This window comes from Plecotus auritus, assembly GCF_963455305.1.
Source record: "Plecotus auritus genome assembly, chromosome: 11".
NCBI classification, from domain to species: Eukaryota; Metazoa; Chordata; class Mammalia; order Chiroptera; family Vespertilionidae; genus Plecotus; species Plecotus auritus.
Window position 1 is genome coordinate 27,230,714 of NC_137777.1, and position 19,715 is coordinate 27,250,428.

The 19,715-nt window shown below is 44.1% G+C and overlaps 1 protein-coding gene across 2 annotated transcripts in view; it reads left to right on the plus strand.

The window, feature by feature from the left end:
* Positions 1 to 19,715, plus strand: part of DEPTOR (DEP domain containing MTOR interacting protein) — a 148,463-nt gene that overhangs the window by 23,850 nt on the left and 104,898 nt on the right. The gene's annotated exons all lie outside the window — the stretch shown is intronic.

A 19,715-nucleotide genomic window follows, 5' to 3' on the forward strand; every position in this document is an offset into this window, starting at 1 on the left:
AGGAACATTTGAGATCTTGTTCCCTGGCATATGTTGTCAGTTTAGCTCAAATAAACTCATAAAAATTCTCAAAAAAAAAAAAAAATCTCAGTTCAATAAAGTATCTGCTTTCAGAAATAAGTCTGTTATTGGAATGGCCTTTGCTTTGTAAAACCTTTTCTTTTGGCAAAATTACAAATCTGTTATGAAACAACCAACATTTGTATTCCCTGAGTCACCATATAGCTCAAAGAGACTTGTTAGCCTACTTCAAGGTCTTGCAGGCATCATTATATAGAAGTTCTGAAAGTCTCTGAGAATTTCTTGCCTAATTTTAATTCCTATTAGCATTCCCTGAGAGGTACACCTGTGTTTTCTAAGCTTCCTTTTCAGCTTTTCCTTGATTTTGTAAGAGCCTCGAGGTCTAGGTCCTTTCAGTGAAAACCCCTTTTGCTTAAATCAACCAGAATTAGTTTTGTTTCTTATTAGTACCAGGAATTGGGTGTATAGATATTTGGTGACAAAAATTACAGATACCTGTTACACTCTTTTTGTTCCTAAAAGCACAGACTCTGAGATATTTATAAAAAATTGTTGCCTGTTACAAAGTGTAAAAAAAAGGGCTAATTCTGGCTTGGTATAGCATAATCATCTTGTTATCTCTCACATTTGTCTGAGCTTTAATACATAAAAAACATTGGACTTGTAACCAGTTGTTATATAGAGGGCTATGTGTTATTTATATAATGCTCATGGTCTCTCCACTGTTCTAGGAAAAGGGTATTAATGCTTGCTGATTGATCCCATATGAAAAATGAAATTGCTTTTAGTTTCCAAGAAATGAAATCTCATTTGTCCCTTTCCTCCTTTAAAAATAGGAAAAGTGAGGTTTGGGGAATTGGTCTTCTCTGTGCTTTGGAGTTTGCATTGGGGTAAGATGCAGAGAGTTTCCTATTTAATTGATGTGGTGGTTTGCAGTTTTACATCTCTTCATGGACAAGGACACTTACGCAGTTCTATCATGAGTCAGTTAACATTTTTTGGGTCTTTTTTCAGTTTAGTCTGTCACTTCAATGTGCTATTCAAATTGCTAAGTATTTAGGTACGGACATTAAAATTCCACTTTAGAGTCAGCTAATTACACAATCGCAGGTAAGATGACACATGAGCATATTAATATTTTTAGCTTTCACAGATGCTATTAGGAAGGTATGTAATTACAGCCTCATGGAGTTTTAGCAACTGTTAGTTGATGGCCCAGATGCCTTCAGAAAAAAATGGGAGGAGGTCAAACTGTGAGGCTTTGGTCTGTAAAATCACAGTCACTTCCTAGGTGAGATGAATATATAAGAAAGTTCCATTAATCCTATCTAATAAAAGAGTAATATGCAAATAAACCATCACTCTGCTATACCCACAAGCCACACACACCAGCCAATCAGGAGCGAGTATGCAAATTAACCCAACCAAAATGGCTGCGGCCACGGAGCGAGCAGGAGGCTTGGGTTACCCCGGCAATGGAGGAAGCCAAGCTTTCCGTACATCCTGGCGGGCCCAGGCGTCCACTCAAGGCTACAAAGTTTCAATTATAGAAGATAAATAAATTCCAACAAAAATGGTGCAGGTAGCTACGGAGCTGGAGACAGCAGGAGGCTTGGTTTTTCCCCGGCAATGGAGGAAGCCAGGCTCCCGCAGCCCTGGCCTGCCTTGGTCGCTCAAGGCTACAAAGTTTCAATTATAGGAGATAAATAAATCCCAGATACCAGGGCCTCCGCTTGGGTCTCCGGGGGCATGGCCGGCCTGCAAACCACCACAGGCCCCTCGCCCAGGCCACCCCACGTCCCAAGGGAACCCCCACTCTGATCTGGGACACCCTTCAGGGCAAACCAGCTGGCCCCCACTCATGCACCAGGCCTCTATCCTATATAATAAAAGAGTAATATGCAAATTAACCATCACTCCAACACACAAGATTGCTGCCCCCATGTGGACACAAGATGGCCGCCACAAGATGGCCAGCAGGGGAGGGCAATTGGGAGGGACCAGGCCTGCAGGGGAAGGCAGGTAGGGGTGACCAGGTCTGTAGGGGAAGGCAGTTAGGGGCAAACAGGCTGGCAGGGGAGCAGTTAGGCATCAATCAGACTGGCAGGGGAGTGGTTAGGGGGTGATCAGGCTGGCAGGCAGAAGCAGTTAGGGGCAATCAGGAAGGCAGGCAGGCGAGCAGTTGGGAGTCAGCAGTCCTGGATTGTGAGAGGGATGTCCGAATGCCCATTTAGGCCCGATCCTACCGGAATCGGGCCTAAACGGGCAGTTGGACATCCCTCGAGGGGTCCCAGATTGGAGAGGGTGCAGGCTGAGCTGAGGGACACACACCCCCATGCACGAATTTTGTGCACCAGGCCTCTAGTTCTGTAATAATTTTCCTTTCTTCTATCTTAGTTCTGTGATTAGTATTTGAGTTACAAATTATGATCACCAGCTAATATTTAAACAACATCTTGTCTTTTATAAACAGATTTTTTTCTATGTATTATTCTATTGATTCTTATCATTTCAGTGGTCCTTAGCCTGTGAACTAAGAGGAATCAGTGATTATTTTGATTCCCAGTATAGAGCTGAAGTGCTTTCCTAAAGTTCTCCCATACTATTTTGGTTCATTGTTATGTCCCCAGTGTTCAGGTCAAGATGGGTACATAGTTGACATGTAAAAAAAAATTGCCAAGTGGCAAAAGAAATGCAGCTCAGCAAGAGAGGAAATAGCTTGGCCAGGGACACACAGTTACTAAGTGATGGAGGCAGAGGTCAGATTTAGGATTTTTATTTGGAAATCCCACACTCAGCTCTGTAGTGCTGATGCCCCAATGGGGCAGCTGAGATAAAGAAATACATTGGAAGTCTTTAAATGCAGATCTCTTAACTTGGATGAGGGATTATTTTAGAGCTAAAGTTAAGTTCTGTAATTCTGAAGTGTTTAAATGGAGTTTTTAAAAATATATGAAATTGGAGAGGAAATCTTGAGGGCCAAGTCAGTTTGGAGTTCACACCGAATCATCACACTTCAGAGGGTTTAGATATGAAAGCTCCTTTGCATGTTGAAGACAAGGAAAGTGAAGTTTACCCAAGGTGCATAGTCCATGAGGATGGTCTATGTTGCGTGGCACCAGGCTGATACACACTAGGTGTTCAGTTAATATTTGTTGACCGGGTGAGGTCCAGACTACTAAAGTAGTTGCTCCAAGTTGCACCTTAGTGAAGGTCTTTGATCAATATACTGGTATTTGTGGGGTGTCCTTTGTGCCCCCATCTGTCACTTGTGTAAGTGGGCTTCTGGAGATGCCATGGGAACAAGAATTTCCTGAGGCCTCCATGGGAGGATGAGGTATAATGGAAAGTTTTTTTAAAGAGGTAGCAGTAAGGGAGTTTCCCTCCAAAGTCCCATCTCCCTCTGTCCCACCATGGAAAAAGTCCCATTTTGTCTTCAGCAGGAGTAAGATCAAAGCCACTGTCCAGAGTTTCTGCTCCATATTTGCATAGTCCAGTCCAGCATCTGCTAGCTTAGCTTGTATTCCCAGCTGCAGTTCATTGTGTGTGATGGGCCATGCAGCTTTTAGGATGACAGGTTAGTATAGGCCAAGGAGCAAGCTAGTGCAAGGAAGCAGGAGCAAAGTAAGAGGAATGGGAGAAAGAATTTCTTTGTCTGCCAATTATAATTGGGAACTTAACCAATGAACTCTTCAGGATTTTGTGCACTTGCATTGGCTTCACCCTTCTATCCAATGATCTTTGTTTCCCAGGCTATACTGACAGGCAAGCACCTTCCCTACTGTCACCCTCACATCACTGTGCATGCGTTCATCTCCCATTGTTTGAACCCTTCTCCCAGTGATCTGCAGGGAATGGACCGGTGGTTTCCTGGGAGTGTGAAGCTTCAGCTTCCTGGTGAAGCTGCCCAGATGCTTATAATGTCTGGCCTTTCCTTTGCTTTCTTCCTATTATTAATACTCATAACTAGCTAGTTACAATGGTAACAACACTGTCTCCATGTCATCAACATAATCAAGTTGTTGAACTCAGGCTGGAGGGACCTTAGTGGTAATCTAATCCAGCCCTTTTAAATGACTCTTACTTGGCCATTTGACTTTGTACCAGAGCAAGAATGGAACTGACAGTCTTGGTTCCTCCCTACTTTCTACTTCCTCATGCCAACTCTGAAAGTATTTATGAGGACTCAACATTGTCACTTCCTCTGGAGACCAAATAGCCCTTGGGTAGGTAATGTATGTACAGCTGAGACAGGACATGAGGCTCATAACTCAGCCCTGTGCTCCTTTCCCTCTCAGTCCCACAGGCATTGTCACAAGACTGTTCTACCCCAATACAGCATATCTCTGCATTCCTGATTTGTTCTTCTCAGATTTAGCAGTACTTGGTCTCCATCTCTAATGCAAGATTGAAACTGGCCAGCCTGCACTGGTGAATTAAAAATGTACACTTTCTTATATCCCAGCTCTAAATTTTCTGCTTAACTGGGATGTTAAGGGTTATACTTCAATACCTTGAGCATGAACACCCTTCCCCACCCCAAAAGCATCTCAGGTCCTCTGTAAGGACAGACAGCAGGAAGTGAAACACACTCTGATTGCTCATGTGCAACTTGTGTCTTTGAGTCAATTGCCATTGGAAAGAGAAAATTGTGCATACATTTCTCACTTAAACTGTGAGTGTCTCTTATGTGCCGGACACCAATGCTAGAACAATAGGTAGACCACAGGAACCCTTCCCTCAGGGAACTCACAGACAGAGATTCCAGCCAGCTAGTGCCGAGAATGGAAATATGGAAAATTACACAATGTGATAATTTCTGCGATAGAAGGATGTAGAAGGTGCAGTAGGAGCACCAGGTGGAACTGATTGACTCTGCCTTGGGGAGGGGGATAATGAAGACTTCTTTGAACAAGTGACAGCTAAGCTGGGCTTTGAAGGAGTTGACTCAGGGTACAGTGGCGGGGGTGGGGGGAGTGGAGGTGCATTTAAGGCAGAGAAAATAACAAGTAGAAAGACTTGAAGATGTGAAATGTTATGGCGTGTTCGGGAAAGTCCACATAATCCTTCAGTTTATTGGTTTTTCAAATGTTTCTGCTTTTCCATCCTTATTTATAAACATATTTTGAGCATAGATGCTCCCCATCATATGCACATTAATTTAACAGTTGTACACATGCACTGCTATTCTGATGCATTATGTACACTATAAACACACACAAATGGAAATTTTAAAATCACTTTTGCCTGGCCAGCGTGGCTTAGTGGTTGAATGTTGACCTACGAGGAGGTCATAGGTCAGAGCACATGCATAGGTTTTGGGCTCGATCCCCAGTGTGGGCGTGCAGGAGGCAGCCGATCAATGATTCTCTCTCATCACTGATGTTTCTATCTCACTCCTTCTCCCTTCCTCTCTGAAATCAATAAAAATATATTTAAAAAATAAATTTTAAAATCACTTTAAAGGTGAGATAAAATTAATGTGGACATTTTGATCTTTTCTGGTTCCACCCCAAAGGATGGTCTTCGGTCCCTCCTCTGTAAGCCACTCTCTAGACTCTAAGCCCCCATGAGGGAAGCCAGGTGGCTCAGATTCACTGCTGTGTGCCCCCTGGTTAGCACAGTGTCTGGCATTACTAGACACCTGATAAATGTTTGTTGGCTTGAGTTGGTTTCCAGTGTTGTCAGAGAGTTAGCCTAAAGTGATGAGCTGGTGACAAGTGTGTCTCAGTTTTACTGAGGGAAGACTTTTGTAGATTTTCCCAGGGCTAAAGCAGAACACCAGAGCTTTGAGTGTAAGCTCTGACTTGCACTCTTTGTCTTGGGACGGGGGGCAAGTCCTTCACATAATTTCTCTGTGTCTCCTGAGGGCATTCGCGCTGTTCAACAGGGCAGTAATATTCCTGCACGTCACATGGTGCTCGCAGTGAGTGACTAATAAAAGTGATATTGTGAGGCACTTGGCACTAATGAAAGGCCTATCAAAATGGTAAATAGCCCTTGTATAAGCAGCTGGAGAGAATGAGGCCATTCTTCCTCCCACCATGGCTCTTACTGGGAGTGATAACAACATCAAAAGCATATTTTTCTGTTGGACTTTTGAATCCAGGGGTCTATGATGTTGTGGCAACAGAACTGTCCTTTCCACATGGCAGCAAACAGTGCCTTGCAATTACTAGATGGGTTTGAACATGATTTAAGGCAGTGTATGTGAACTTGTTTTAAAGTGCAACTAACATTTGATTATAGATTAGTTAAGCTTATACACTTTCAGGTATATATAGAGAACAGATTTCTTCAACAAATTTCAGAGAAACTAGGAGATATATACATATATATATCCTTTTTTAATCTTTTTTTCTCAGAATAACTTTGTATACATAGGCCTGCTGATAATGTTTTTATCTTTAGTTACTCAGCCTGCAAATATTTGTAGAGAGCCTGTGGGGCCAACTTTTGTTTGTATTAAACGAGATAGCAAGAAATAAACAGCATGCCCTGGCCCATGTGGCTCAGTTGGTTAGGCATTGTCCAGTGCACCTAGGGGTTGCTGGTTCCATTCCCAGTCAGAGCACATGCCCAGGTTGCAACTCAATCCCCAATGAGGGGGGCATGCAAGAAGCAGCCGATCTATATTACTCTCTCTCTCCCTCTCCCTCTCCTTTCCTCTCTATAATCAATAAAAAACATTAAAAAAAAAAGAGAGAGAGAGAGAAATAAACAGCATGATTTGTGCCCTCAGGAAGATGACTTTCAGGTGGAGAAATACAATGAGAGTCCATGGATAAATGGAGGGCAATTGAACAAAACATTGCAAAGACCCTTGGAGAATTGAAGCAGTGGTTGTAGAAAAGAGAAATCCTTGTGACCTAGAAAAGAAGGAGGTGGCTTCCTGGTGAGGTGGGACAGGAGAAAAGATGGAAGTCGAAGGGAGGAAGGATAGATTCCTGGGCGGGAATGCCAGGAGCAAAGACACAGAGATGGGGTAGACAGAGGAGCTGTGCCTGCTTGATGAGAGCTGGGGCCTAGGTTTGGGACCAGGGGTCAACACCCTTGATAAGGGGAGAGGCAGAGTGAGGAAGCTTTTATTGCTGCACAGAGGACCCAGAGCCTGTGGCACATCAAAATGAAAAGAGAGCCCCTGGATGTCCTTACAGATGACAGTGAGTTTTGCATCAGATATATATTGGAAGAGTGGAGATCCAGAGACTAAAGGAGGAGACTCTAGACTTGAGTGGTTGAGAATTGAAGGCAAATCAAGGGAAATTTCCAAAGGGTCAACAACAGAACTTGCTGACAAATTAAACATAGGGGATGAAAGAAATTGAGTACAAAAAAGAGCTTCTGTCAGCACTATACGGAGTACTGGGAATACAAAAGAACTGAACCCTAATTTCTCTCTTTAAGGAGTTAGTTCAAGGTGGCTGAGAATGTTATCTGGGTGGCTGGAATATTTGAAGAATCATTCCTAGAAATCAGATGTTTGGGAAGAGGAACTAGTTAAGTGGGGAATAATGATAAGAGAATGTGTGGGGAAAGGCAGTTGGATAGATTTGTTGTTTTGGTTTAAAATATATTTTTATTGATTTCAGAGAGGAAGGGAGAGGGAGAGAGAGAGATAGAAACCTTAATGAGGAGAGAGAATCATTGATTGGCTGCCTCTTGCATGCCCCTTACTGGGGATCAAGCCCGTAACCTGGACATGTGCCCTTGACTGGAATCAAACCCGGGACCCTTCACTCCACTGGCCTATGCTGTATCCACTGAGCCAAACCAGCTAGGGCTAGATTTGTCTTTAACATATTATGGAGATTTTGATGTGTGTGTGTGTGTGTGTGTGTGTGAGTGTGTGTGTGTGTGTGTGTGTGTGTGTGTGTGCGCGTGCGCGCGCGCCTCCTGTACAAATAGAAGACAACATTTTGAAAAAACAATACCCATTTCAGTTGCATGGTCTTTGAACTACAGAAACTGGTTCACCACGAACAGTTATTTAATCTATGCCTGGTATGCAGTTGGGGCTCAATAGATGTATATTGGTTGAGAAATCTTTTACCAGCTTCTTAGCTGGAAGCAGCCGCCACTCTAGCTGCAGATGTCACTGAGAACACTTTTGAGGGCTCTCGAAATATTTTTAAACACTGAGAAACCTTGTTTTTTTCTCATGTTCCAAACCTGTACGCCCAAGCCTCTGGCAGCTTCAGCATCTGTCCTAAGCTGAAAATAGATGATTGTAACCCTACACGGTGTTTGTACAGCATGCTTAGCACAAGATTCTCTTTGATATATTCATCCTCATTTGGGAGCCCAAAGGAAATGAAATTTGCTGTTTCGCGCTCCCTGGCACTGTGGTTTGCGGTAGATCTTTTCAGTACAAAATGTGCCTCAGAAACAGACTATTCTGTTTTGATCTCTGAGTAAGGATTTACCCTGGAGGCTCTTCTGGGTGTCCATAAAAACAGAGAAGTTAGAGTTGAAAGAGATTTTAGAGATAAGTCTGGTCAGCTTCCTCATTTTCCAGATTAGAAACTCAGGTCCTAATTGGATGAGCCCTCCTTCGGGCCATGCTACCTAGACAGAAACTGCAGGAACTAGAGTTCAGGTGCCCTGATTCCTCCCAGAGACAACACAGTTCCTGGCTGCTGTTGGCCACCCAGCCTGGGATGAAGTGAAGTCCACTTTCTCAGCCCAGGTTACACTTTGGGCATCCTTTCCCACCAGTGGGACCAATGCTTTCCTCTTCTTCCCTTCCTCTTAACCAAATGAGAACAGATTTAATAGCATCATTTATACTTGCTGCTTAACTGATTACATTTAATACACATGAGCTTATCACCTACTTCTCAGCTAAGACCTGTCTTAAAAAGAGCTGGCATGGCTCAGTGGTTAAGCATAGATCTATGAACCAGGAGGTCACTGTTTGATTCCCGGTCAGGGAACATGCCCAGGTTGCGGGCTTGATCCCCAGTGTGGGGTGTGCAGGAGACAGCTGATCAATGATTCTCTCTGATCATTGATATTTCTCTCTCTCTCTTTCTCCGAAATCAATAAAAAAATATTTTTTTAAAAAGACTTGTATGACTTCTTATTGGATGGAAGGCTGTGCTCCTGCTCTGGGCGGGTGAGCATCAGTGAGCAGATGGGGATACATTTAAAGAAGAAAAGGCTCTAAAAATCACACGCTAAGTCTGGCCAGGAGTTAGTTCACTTGTCAGCTTTGTAGGGTTTTTGCAAGGCGTGGGCCATAGACTCACAGGTTCCTGGGGCCCCGGGGAGGGCGCTCCCGTGCCTGGAAACTTACTCCCTGAGAGTTAAGTCTCACCTTGAACCACAAAGGTCTGCTTGATCAGCACACACCTCATGGGCTGCTCTCCTCCCACCACCCTTTTCTTCTTTTTACTCCATAACACACTGCGGGTTCTGTTTCACTGCAACCCAGTGGTTTGCAAAGTGTGCTCCCTAAGGAGCCACAGCAGCATCCCTGGGCATTTGTTAGGAATGCACACCATTGGGCCCAGCCATGTGTGATCTAACACGCCCTCCGGGTGATCTTCCTGCAGGCTGTCTTTGAGCATCACTGCTCTCACCTTCTCTAACTTGAATCTCTGCCTCCGGCTGCAGATCACCTGGCATGTATTTTTCATATTTCATTCATTTTAGTTATCGTTTCATGATCTTCTGTACTTCATCTTCCTCTCTATATTTTTTTCTTTCTCTAAAAATCAGCTCTGAGACGTTTTTCTCAGGGAAGACGTTTTTAGTTTCCAACACTGGATTGCGGTGTCTTTCTCAAGACGTGAGCACCGCCTGGGTGTTACCGGCAGTGACTTGCTAGGTTGTCGCAGAGTCCAGGCCAGCTCTCTCATCAGCAGGCCACTCCTCGATAAACTGCTAGATTAGCAGCAGCCTCTGTTTCCAGGCTGCCCCACGGTGGAGTTCAGCAGACGGTCCAGCCAGAGTGAGAAAGCCAAGGTTGATGTTCTGGCGAGAAGTGGGCAAGTCCCCTAACTTCTCCAAGTCTCGGTTTTCTCACATGTAAAACAGTGATGTCAGGGAGGGCTTGAACTACCGATCCTGAAGTTAAAACTAGATATTTCAGTTAAAACAGTTCAGTGATTGTAGTCATCCTTTAGGCTCTAGCAGCTCTTGCAGGAAAGCAAGGACTCCAGGCAGTGACTGAGCGCTCACTCACCTTCCATTCTCCCTGCTTTTACCTGCCACTCCACCTGCAGGGCCCTTGAGCTAATCCTTTAACAAAAGGGAGCAGCCAAGTCTGTCTGGAAGTTGCCAGCCCACCCTGTTGTTCCTGATTCACTTCCAGAGACATTAAGCAAATTTAGTGCAAAATCCTGTATCTGTGCTGAGAAACAGTGCTCAACAACTGAGGACTGCATTGTTCTAAAAAGTAACTGAAATAGCTGTTTTGTGGCTTCTTGATGGTGGGTCTGGCAAAACCTGACAAGGAAATATATTATGTAATAATGACAGCAGTAAGAGTTGACATTGAGAGCTTATTATCTGCTAAGCACTTTACATAGTTTCTCATTCATTGCTCCCACTATAAGACATACATTATCATTCCCATTTTGTAGATGACAATATTGAGGCACTGAGAAATTGAATGCTTTGTCCAAAGTTACACAGCGAATAATGGATGGAACTTGAATTTGAACTCAGACTCCACAGCTCTTCTAGGACTGACTGATGAATAGTGAATGAGGAAGGCAGGAAGTTAATGTGCTAACTAATGCCCCTGAGATCCTATTCCTCCCTGAGAGCTATATTCTCTCATCCCCCACTTGTGGCCACCTGAACAGGAACATAAAGGGAGGGACAGAATATATGTCCCAGTTTGAGAATCGCTGTTCTAAGTGAAGAGCAAGTGCCTGTGTATTGGGAGGGAGGAGTCAGGACATGGCATCCTGGATTACAGAGGGGCAAGATGCGGTATGGGGGCCAGGGTTGGAAACAGCAGCTAAGCTGTAAGAGCCCTGCCCAGGCCTTTACTGGGACAGCAAGGACCTTTATGTACCAGTGCTGAGTCACTGTGTCCTCGGCGAGTTCCACGAACCATGCCGGGCTTGTTCCTGCACCTGTAAAACGGCAATTAGAGGCCTGCTACTCCTGGGTGTGGCATGTAAACAAATAATGACTTGTTTGAAAAAAAAAAAAAAGGATTCTGGAGCTTCTTGGAAAGGTGCTACGTAAGCAGGGAGAGCACCATTCTTTTGAGTCTCAGAGGACAAGATCAGAGCTGGAGATGTCGATACGTTGCTCTGTGTTCCTTTAGAGCAGGAGACCTCTGAGGGGAAAAGCCCACGTGAAAGAATGCAATGAAAATCTCAGGTCTAATGAGATAAGGAAGGCTGACTTAGGGACCTTCCTGTCTCAGCCCTATACTTACCCCTTATCTTCGGGATGAGATGAAAAAGTTATTTATTTATTTAAAATTTTAAAATTACAGTTGACATACAGTATTCGTTTCAGGCGTACCACATAGTGATTAGACATTTATATACCTTACACAGCGATCACCATGATAAGTTGAGTGCCCATCTGGCACCACACATAATTATTAGTCATGAGAGATTTGTGAGGGATTCCTGGACTCTTATATACACACTAGAGGCCTGGTGCACGAAATTCGTGCACAGGGGATGGGGTTCCCCTCAGCCCAGCCTGCGCTCTCTCCAATCTGGGACCCCTCAGGGGATGTCCGACTGCCAGTGGGATCGGTCCTAAACTGGCAGTCGGACATCCCTCTCACAATCTGGGACCACTGGCTCCTAACTGCTCACCTGCCTGCCTGCCTGATCGCCCCTAACTGCCCCCCCTGCCGGCCTGGTCACCCCAACTGCCCCTCCTGCTGGCCTGGTCGTCCCTAACTGCCCCTCCTGCTGGCCTGGTGGCCCCAACTGCCCCTTCTGCCGGCCTGGTCACCCCTAACTGCCCCCTCTGCCGGCCTGGTCACCCCAACTGCCCCCCCCCATCAGCCTGGTCGCCCCTCACTGCCCCCCTTCTGGCCTGGTTGCCCCATGCAGCCTGCTGTTCAGTCATTTGGTTGTCCCTTTCTAACCCCACTGCCGGCCTGGTCGCCCCACGCAGCCTGCTGTTCGGTCGTTACTGTGATGGCATCCTGGACAATTTGCATATTCCTCTTTTATTAGTATAGATCCCATTAAAAAGTACTTGTTATTTGTCTCGTGTGGACTGATGCTGACTCCCTGGGATGGTGTCACTCACCAGGTCCATTCCCTGTTCCCCAGGAGTGTCATCCTCAATTAGTGCCAACATGACGACAATATGACGACTGCTTTTGTAGGCACTTCTGCACACCCTGTCGGTATTTGCATCAGGATCTGTGTGGTGTGTAGATTGCATACATTTTCACCCTACCATGGCACTCTAGCATAACTGGAATAGTTTTTTCCTTCTTAGCCTGTATGAGCATGAAATAGGCAGAAAACAGATGCTCCTGTCATTTAAAATGTGATGGGATGGAAACCTCTCTACACATCAAAATCAGAAGATCTGGGTTCAAATCCTGACTCTCTTTCTTTGAAAATGTGACTTGATCACATCACTTTAATTTTTCTGAGCTCCCTTCCTTATTTGTCAAATGAGTAAGCCGTTGTCTTTGTGGGTCACAGGGGTACTGTTTGTCTCAGCTCTGACAGTCTATGGCTCCATCCAAATGTAAGGTACTCCTGTTACTATTTCTGCTAATACTGCTTCATCACGGTTTTAAATAGTGAATGATAGATGGGACTGGGAATCAAACATGCTTCCTCCCGGGTGTGTTTACCATCTCTATTCATGGTGGTGACAAGACACACAGCATACATGAGACTTTGCTTTGTACTTGAGAGGAGGCCTGGAAGGGCCCTGGGTAGAACTTACAGCTCTGACTTTCCGATTCACAGAGCCATTGTTTACAGCCCCCCTGAAAAGGAACCTTGCATATTATGTGTGTGTGTCTTTGTGTGTTTCCAAGACCTATTCCTTCTGGCTCTCCAGAATCACATGTGCTCTTTTAACATTAACCAGTTCCATTCTCTTTCCTGCCTGTTGCTGTCTGTATTTGTTCTGTTGTTCTGATGAGGCTGGGAGAATTCAGACATCTTCTTGAAGCAAAACTATATGAAATGTGTATTAGGATCTTAGCTCACATAACTCACACACATATATATGTGTATATAATCATGTAAGGATACGTACGCAACTATTAATATTGGGTCCCTTTGGGGTCAATGAAAATGTCAAACACATCCCAAAGGAAATACAATAGTTTAGCAAACTCCTGTGCATCTGTCTCCTAGCGTCAACAATGATCAGTTCATCACCAGTTATACAACTTGGTATTACACATATTTGAATTTTTCTCTCTACTATGAACATGTAGTATTTTGATCATTTGAAATTAGCATTATAAAATCAATGCACATGTTCAAAGGAAATACAGTAGGTTAGATTTCACTTGCTCCTGTCTTTCCTCTCATTCTTTTAGGGTGGGTGATGAACAGTGATTTTCTCTAAGTCCTTGAATCCCCAGGGACAGATATTGGCTGTTGCTACAGAACATCTGGAAAGGACAATAGCTTTGGTTTAAAGAACATTTATGTCAGGACTCTGGCCCAAATCACAAGGCTCACACTGTCAGCCCCACTGTTTGGCTTGCTGTGTTTTTTAATAAACCATTTACTTTGGCTGAGATTTATGACACTGTTTTTAAATGAGAATCTGTAGTTTCTGCCTCCCCTTTGTTCCCTGGGTTCCACAACCCGCTGCAGTTCTCTGCAAGCTATTTTTTAAAAAACAACCCACAAAAAAAACCACACAATAATTTTTCCTTCCTTTATCAGATAGACGGTAATTTTGCAGGGATTATTAACACCCTGCACCGAGTAGTGTTTGTTCTGCTCGGGCGGGAAGAGGAAATTGTCTGATGCAATTTCGGCAGCTGGTTAGCTGGACAGGAATAGAACATTACAAAATCACCTTGAATCTTAAGCCTGCGCACCAGTTGTCTGAGATGAATGATGGGAAGGTGTTTTTGTACTGAAATTCCTTAGCCAGTGGATTGAAAAGGCAGCCGAAATAGAGATGATTCGTTCTTCTCCCCAGTGGCGCAGTGTGGATTGACTTGGCTGATGTGGATTGATCCTGAGTACATAGTAGGCACCAATGTTTTTCATATCATTGAAGATCTATCTTCTACTATGTGCCAGGCACTAAAATGATAAAACTAAATAAACAGCCCTCTCTTCGTATCCCTGACCTCATTTAATTGCAATCCAGTGGGATGAATGCTTTATTAGTGTCATTAAAATATTACGATAAAACAGAGGAGAGGTTGTTTCCTGGCTTTGGAAGTCTGGGAGATGTCCACTGAGGAGGTGCCTTTCAGGCTGAAGAGCAAGCAGAATTTTTTTGAATTACTGAAGCCCAGAGAAGGGTACATTCTAAGCAGAGGTGGTCTGTCTGGGTCAGAGGCATGGAGGGTGATGACATGTTCAGGGGATGGAGAAGAGCCCAGTGTGTCCAGACTGCAGGGCAGGTGTGCTTGTGCTGGGGAGAGAGAGAGAGCGAGAGAGCGAGAGAGCGAGAGAGAGAGAGAGAATCGGTAGGAAGCTTGGGAGGAGGCCTGGGGTCAGGGTGGAAGGTCTTTGGAGAGAATGTGATTCCAGGACACGCTCCTTAGAACCTGGGTAGGTGAGGTTCTTTGGATCCAGGGAATCGAGGCTTACACAGCCATGGAAGGGGTTGGTCCTATTGTTCTGGTTATTGCCTTGTGTGCACAGCTGGAAGAAGCCTGGAAAACTCTACAGAGCCAAGGCACTTCAGGTTGCCTCTTGCCATCTCTCATTTCCAGCTTCATGGGCTCGTTTCTTTGTCCTCTCAGCCTCGCTGTGCTATCCCGCCCATACCCCATCACTCCTCAGTGTCCTTTAGTGCTGCCGACTTTTGACCTTTGTTCTAGGATTCCATGGAGACAGTATGGAGGATGTGGAGGGTGTATGTGAGAGAACTGAATGGGGAAATCAGGAAATACTCCGGACGTGGCAGCTGAACCCCTTTGGCCAGAGCACTCCACATTGCTCTGCTTTACACATTGACATCTGGGCAACTTCTGCTTCAGGAAAGTGTCCTATGGCACAACTAAAGCTTGAAAACTTCACTCTGGTTTAACTCTCGGAGGGAGCCATTCTGCTTGGCTTAGCTAATCACTGTCACTTCACTTGGGTACAGCCTTATGCTCCTGGTCTCCCTGTTGACCTGCCCGTGGGCATGGGCAAGGATGCCCCATGCAGAGAAGACAGCAGGGGGTTTGAACCCTGCTTGGTTGGGTAAGAGGTGGAAGGCAGTTTAACACAAAGGGGGTGTTGGACATGGCAGACAATGTGACTGGCATGTCCAGGCAAAATGCTGGGTTTAAAACTATGGCTTTTAGCCCCAAACTCAGCATTTTGCAGTCTTTCTAGAGAATTCGATTCCATGAGAGGTTGCAAACTTCACTCTAGTTTAAATCTCGGAGGGAGCCATTCTGCTTGGCTTAGCTAATCACTGTCACTTCATTGGGTAGAGCCTTATGCTCCTGGAGCTATGCAAAATTGGTTTGTTTTTTTCAATGAAACTTGAAAATATTGCTTATTCTGTCTCCTTCTTGGAGATCTTCGTGAGTGTCAGTATACAAAAAGCTATATACATAGTTGTAAGTGGTAAGTTTAGTTCAAGCAAAAAGAAATGCTTTTTTAACACACACACACACACACAGAGGTTTAAAATTCCACAAAATGATTACCCTAGAAGTCAAAGCATGAATCATTATTTATTTATTTATTATTTATTTTTTTTTTAAATATATTTTATTGATTTTTTTACAGAGAGGAAGGGAGAGGGATAGAGAGTTAGAAACATCGATGAGAGAGAAACATCGATCAGCTGCCTCCTGCACACCCCTTACTGGGGATGTGCCCGCAACCAAGGTACATGCCCTTGACCAGAATCGAACCTGGGACCCTTCAGTCCCCAGGCCGACGCTCTATCCACTGAGCCAAACCAGTTAGGGCAAAGCATGAATCATTTTTTAAAAGATTTAGATAAATTTTATGAAAGTAGATGGTTACTAAGTTATGAGACCGGAACTCCTACTAAGTTAGTGAGAAACCTCCTTACCATTTTGAAAAAATGGCGTAATTTCTATGAGTGTCCTTGTCCATCCTCTTGTTCACCAAATATTTATTAAGGACCCCTGGTGCCACTTAATTATGTGTTGCAGTGTAAAAATTCTTACCTCTTTTCTGAACTACTTTTTCTGGAATGAATAATTTTCAATGCTCTTATTTATTTTCCTCACCTGAGGATATGTTTTTTTATTGATTTGAGAGACAGAGAGAGAGAGAGTGGGAGAGAGACACATCAATTAGTTGTTTCCTGTTCTCACCCCAACCAGGGATTGACTGAACTTTGACCGGGAATCGAACCCACAACCTTTTGGTGTACAGATGGTGTTCCAGCCAACTGAGCCACCCAGCTAGAGCTCAATGCTCACTTTTAGAATTCTGTGTTTGTAAGCAGGAAAGGAAAAAAAAAGATGATAGCACAGTTATTGGGCATTTTTTACTCCTGGTAACATGTCTAAAAATACCAAGTTTCATGCCACCTCCCCGATCCAGAGTTCTTTTCCCTCCATCATATTTCTGCTCAGTTTTCTAAACACGGAAATGTACCAGGCCCTGCTGGGCTGAGGGGTGCTGTCTAGTGCTTTCCCACTGAGCAGGGCGGGAATCAAATATGCTCAAGGATGAGAACCAAGCTTGGGGTTCGTCAAAAGGTCGTAACTGAAAGGTTCTATTCTGGAGTATTTAAAGATAAACATTGTCTCATATATAATACAGATTTTTTAAAGCTGGAAAGTTTATAGGAGCTAAAACTCCTCTTTTGGCCCATAACCCATTTCTCCCTCTACCAAATTATATGGTAGCTTATCCCACATTTCAACTTCTAAGTAAATTCGTCTTCATTATTCTTGAATTCCTGGCAGACATCACATCTAAGAATTAATGTTTCGCATTCTGCGGCTTTGAGCCTGTGAAGAAGTGTCATTGTCACTGAATTCATTAGAAGGATTCGTGTGAGGACTTTAGCGCTCCGTGAACATGTTTTTTTTTTGTTTTTTTTTAATTAGGGCTCATTTATTTTTTACTAATAATTACACCTTTACATGGGTATCATTTGTGGCTTTTACATGACCCGCCTTGGGAGTTGGCATGAGGATTAATACCCATAAAGCCATTAAAACGGTGCCTGGCACATGCTCAGGGCTCAAATGCTAACTGGATCCTGGTTAGTGAGCATTGTGACAGTGTGATCGGGCAGATGCTTTTTTACCAATGGGACTCTCATGCTCAGAAGTTTGATCTCCTGGAAGTTCAGGAAGAGTCAGGACCAGAGCTGGGTCTTCATAGCCCTAGTCTTATGCTCCTGACTGTCCTCGTAACTGACATTTGAGGATTTAGTATTTCTTTCTTTTTAAAATTAATTTAAAAATTTTATTTTAAAATTTTAAATTACTGTTGACATTCAATATTATATTAGCTTCAGGTGCACAGCATAATGGTTAGACATTTGGGGTTCAGTATTTCAACCCAGGAATGTTGGGGGGATTCAGACATCAGGCCAATGGCAGTGAAGTCAGCATGTGTGAAAATGCTTAGAACAATACTGGGCATAGGTGGTAGCAACTCTATTAAAATGGTTCTTTTCTTTCTATGCAGTTAACAGATGTCTCCCCTTCCCCCTGCTGATGCCCCAGCTGAGCCCTTCATCCCCAGGCTACCCAGGAGCCTCCTGTCTTCCACAATTGGCTGGCTTAGTCAGCGCAGGCTGCCATAACAAAGTATCATAGATTGAGTGGCTTAAACAGCTCAAGTTTACTCTCTCACAGTTCTCGAAGCTAGAAATCTGAGATCAAGGTATTGGCAGGGTTGGTTTTCCTAAGGCCTCTCTTCGACTTATAGATGGCCTCCTTCTCTATGTCTTCGTGTGGTCTTCCATCTGTGCATGTCTGTGTCCTCATCTCCTCCCCTGATAAGGACACCAATCATATTGGATTAGGGCCTTCCCTATTGACCTCATTGTAATTTAATTGCCTTTTAAAAGATTCTATCTCCAAATACAGCCACATTCTGGGGTACCAGGTCTTAGGGCCTCAACATATGAATTTTAGGGGAACACTGCTTGGCCTATAACAGTGTCTAGCAAGGAAGAGCAGCTGAGTCTCAGAGCTCCAGCCCAGTATGCTCCTAACTCCTAATCATGACCCTTGGGATATCAACACCCATTAAATATCACTTAGTGCACTCTGTTAAAAAAACAACCACCAGTGAGAGTATGATCCAGTTCCTTCCTTAGGGAGTGGGAGGAAGGAGGGTGGGACCTGCAGTGTGCCAAGCGCTATGCTGGGTTGCTGGTGCTTCCCAGACATTATATTCCCAAATCTCAACTAACTAGTGTACTCCATAACTGCCTTTATTTTTACAGAGAGAGGAAGAGACATTACACTACTTGCCCAGGTCACGCAGTTACTGTGTGATTTTCTCATGTGGCATTCCTCTTTCTCAACAATGTTGAGGATCGACGAAAAGAGCATAGGAGCCATGTGGGTGAAGTAGGAGGAAAGTGATATCATGGTTCACCCAACTCAGACCCTTCCCTTGAGAATTAAAAAAATGCAAGGCTGATAAAAGAAGGGAAGATAAATGGGAGAAACTTTTTCTTTTTTCCAGACTGGTTTAAAACTTTTGGGAAAAAGTTACTGAGTTTTGAAGGGAATAGGGAATGCTCTGTGTCAACCACTTACCGCCACACTCATCCATCAGCCTACAAATTGTATTTATTCAACAGCTTTAATCCATCTGCTGGATTTTTGATTACTTCTCCCCAGCTAGAGGCAGCATGAGGTAACCTTTGAAAAGCTGGACTCTGAAATGAGGCCATCAGGGTCCAAATCTTAGTTAGGCAAGTGGTTTTAGGCAAGTTTCTGAGACTTGAGTTCTCTCTGCTGGAGGAAGGAAGAAAGGAAGGAAGAAAGGAAGGAAGGAAGGAAGGAGGGAGGGAGGGAGGGAGGGAGGGAGGGAGGGAGGAAGGAAAGAAGGAAGGAAGGAAGGAAGGAAGGAAGGAAGGAAGGAAGGAAGGAAGGAAGGAAGGAAGGGAGAAAGGGAGAGAGGGAGGAAAAAGGATAGCAATAACAACTTCTGATTAGATTGTTATTGTGAACATTAAGTCAATCTATGTAAAGTGCTCAAATCAACACCTGGAACCTAATAAACCTCATGAAAGGATTAACTGTTGCCTGTATAGAAAACAAGGCCCATAGAGGCAAGAATCTTTGTGTATTTTCTGATGTATGTCTCTGATGCCCTGAAGTGCCTAATGGGCAGGTAATAGACATATTGTCATGAATTCATATTTGTTCTATGAATGACTGAGAATGCAAATATGGTGGACCCTGAGCAATCTGCAATGAAGAGGAAGTACCCAGTTTCAGCAAGTTTCTAGAGTTTTTGTTGGTTAGCTGGTTGAAGCTGTAAGCCCCCTGGTGAAGAGATAAACAGAAGGGAGTGAGGCAGGGGAGGGTTGGGAGAGCTTTTGTCAGCCTCCTGAGTGTCAGGAGAGCTCTAGGTTGTGTGGTTGTA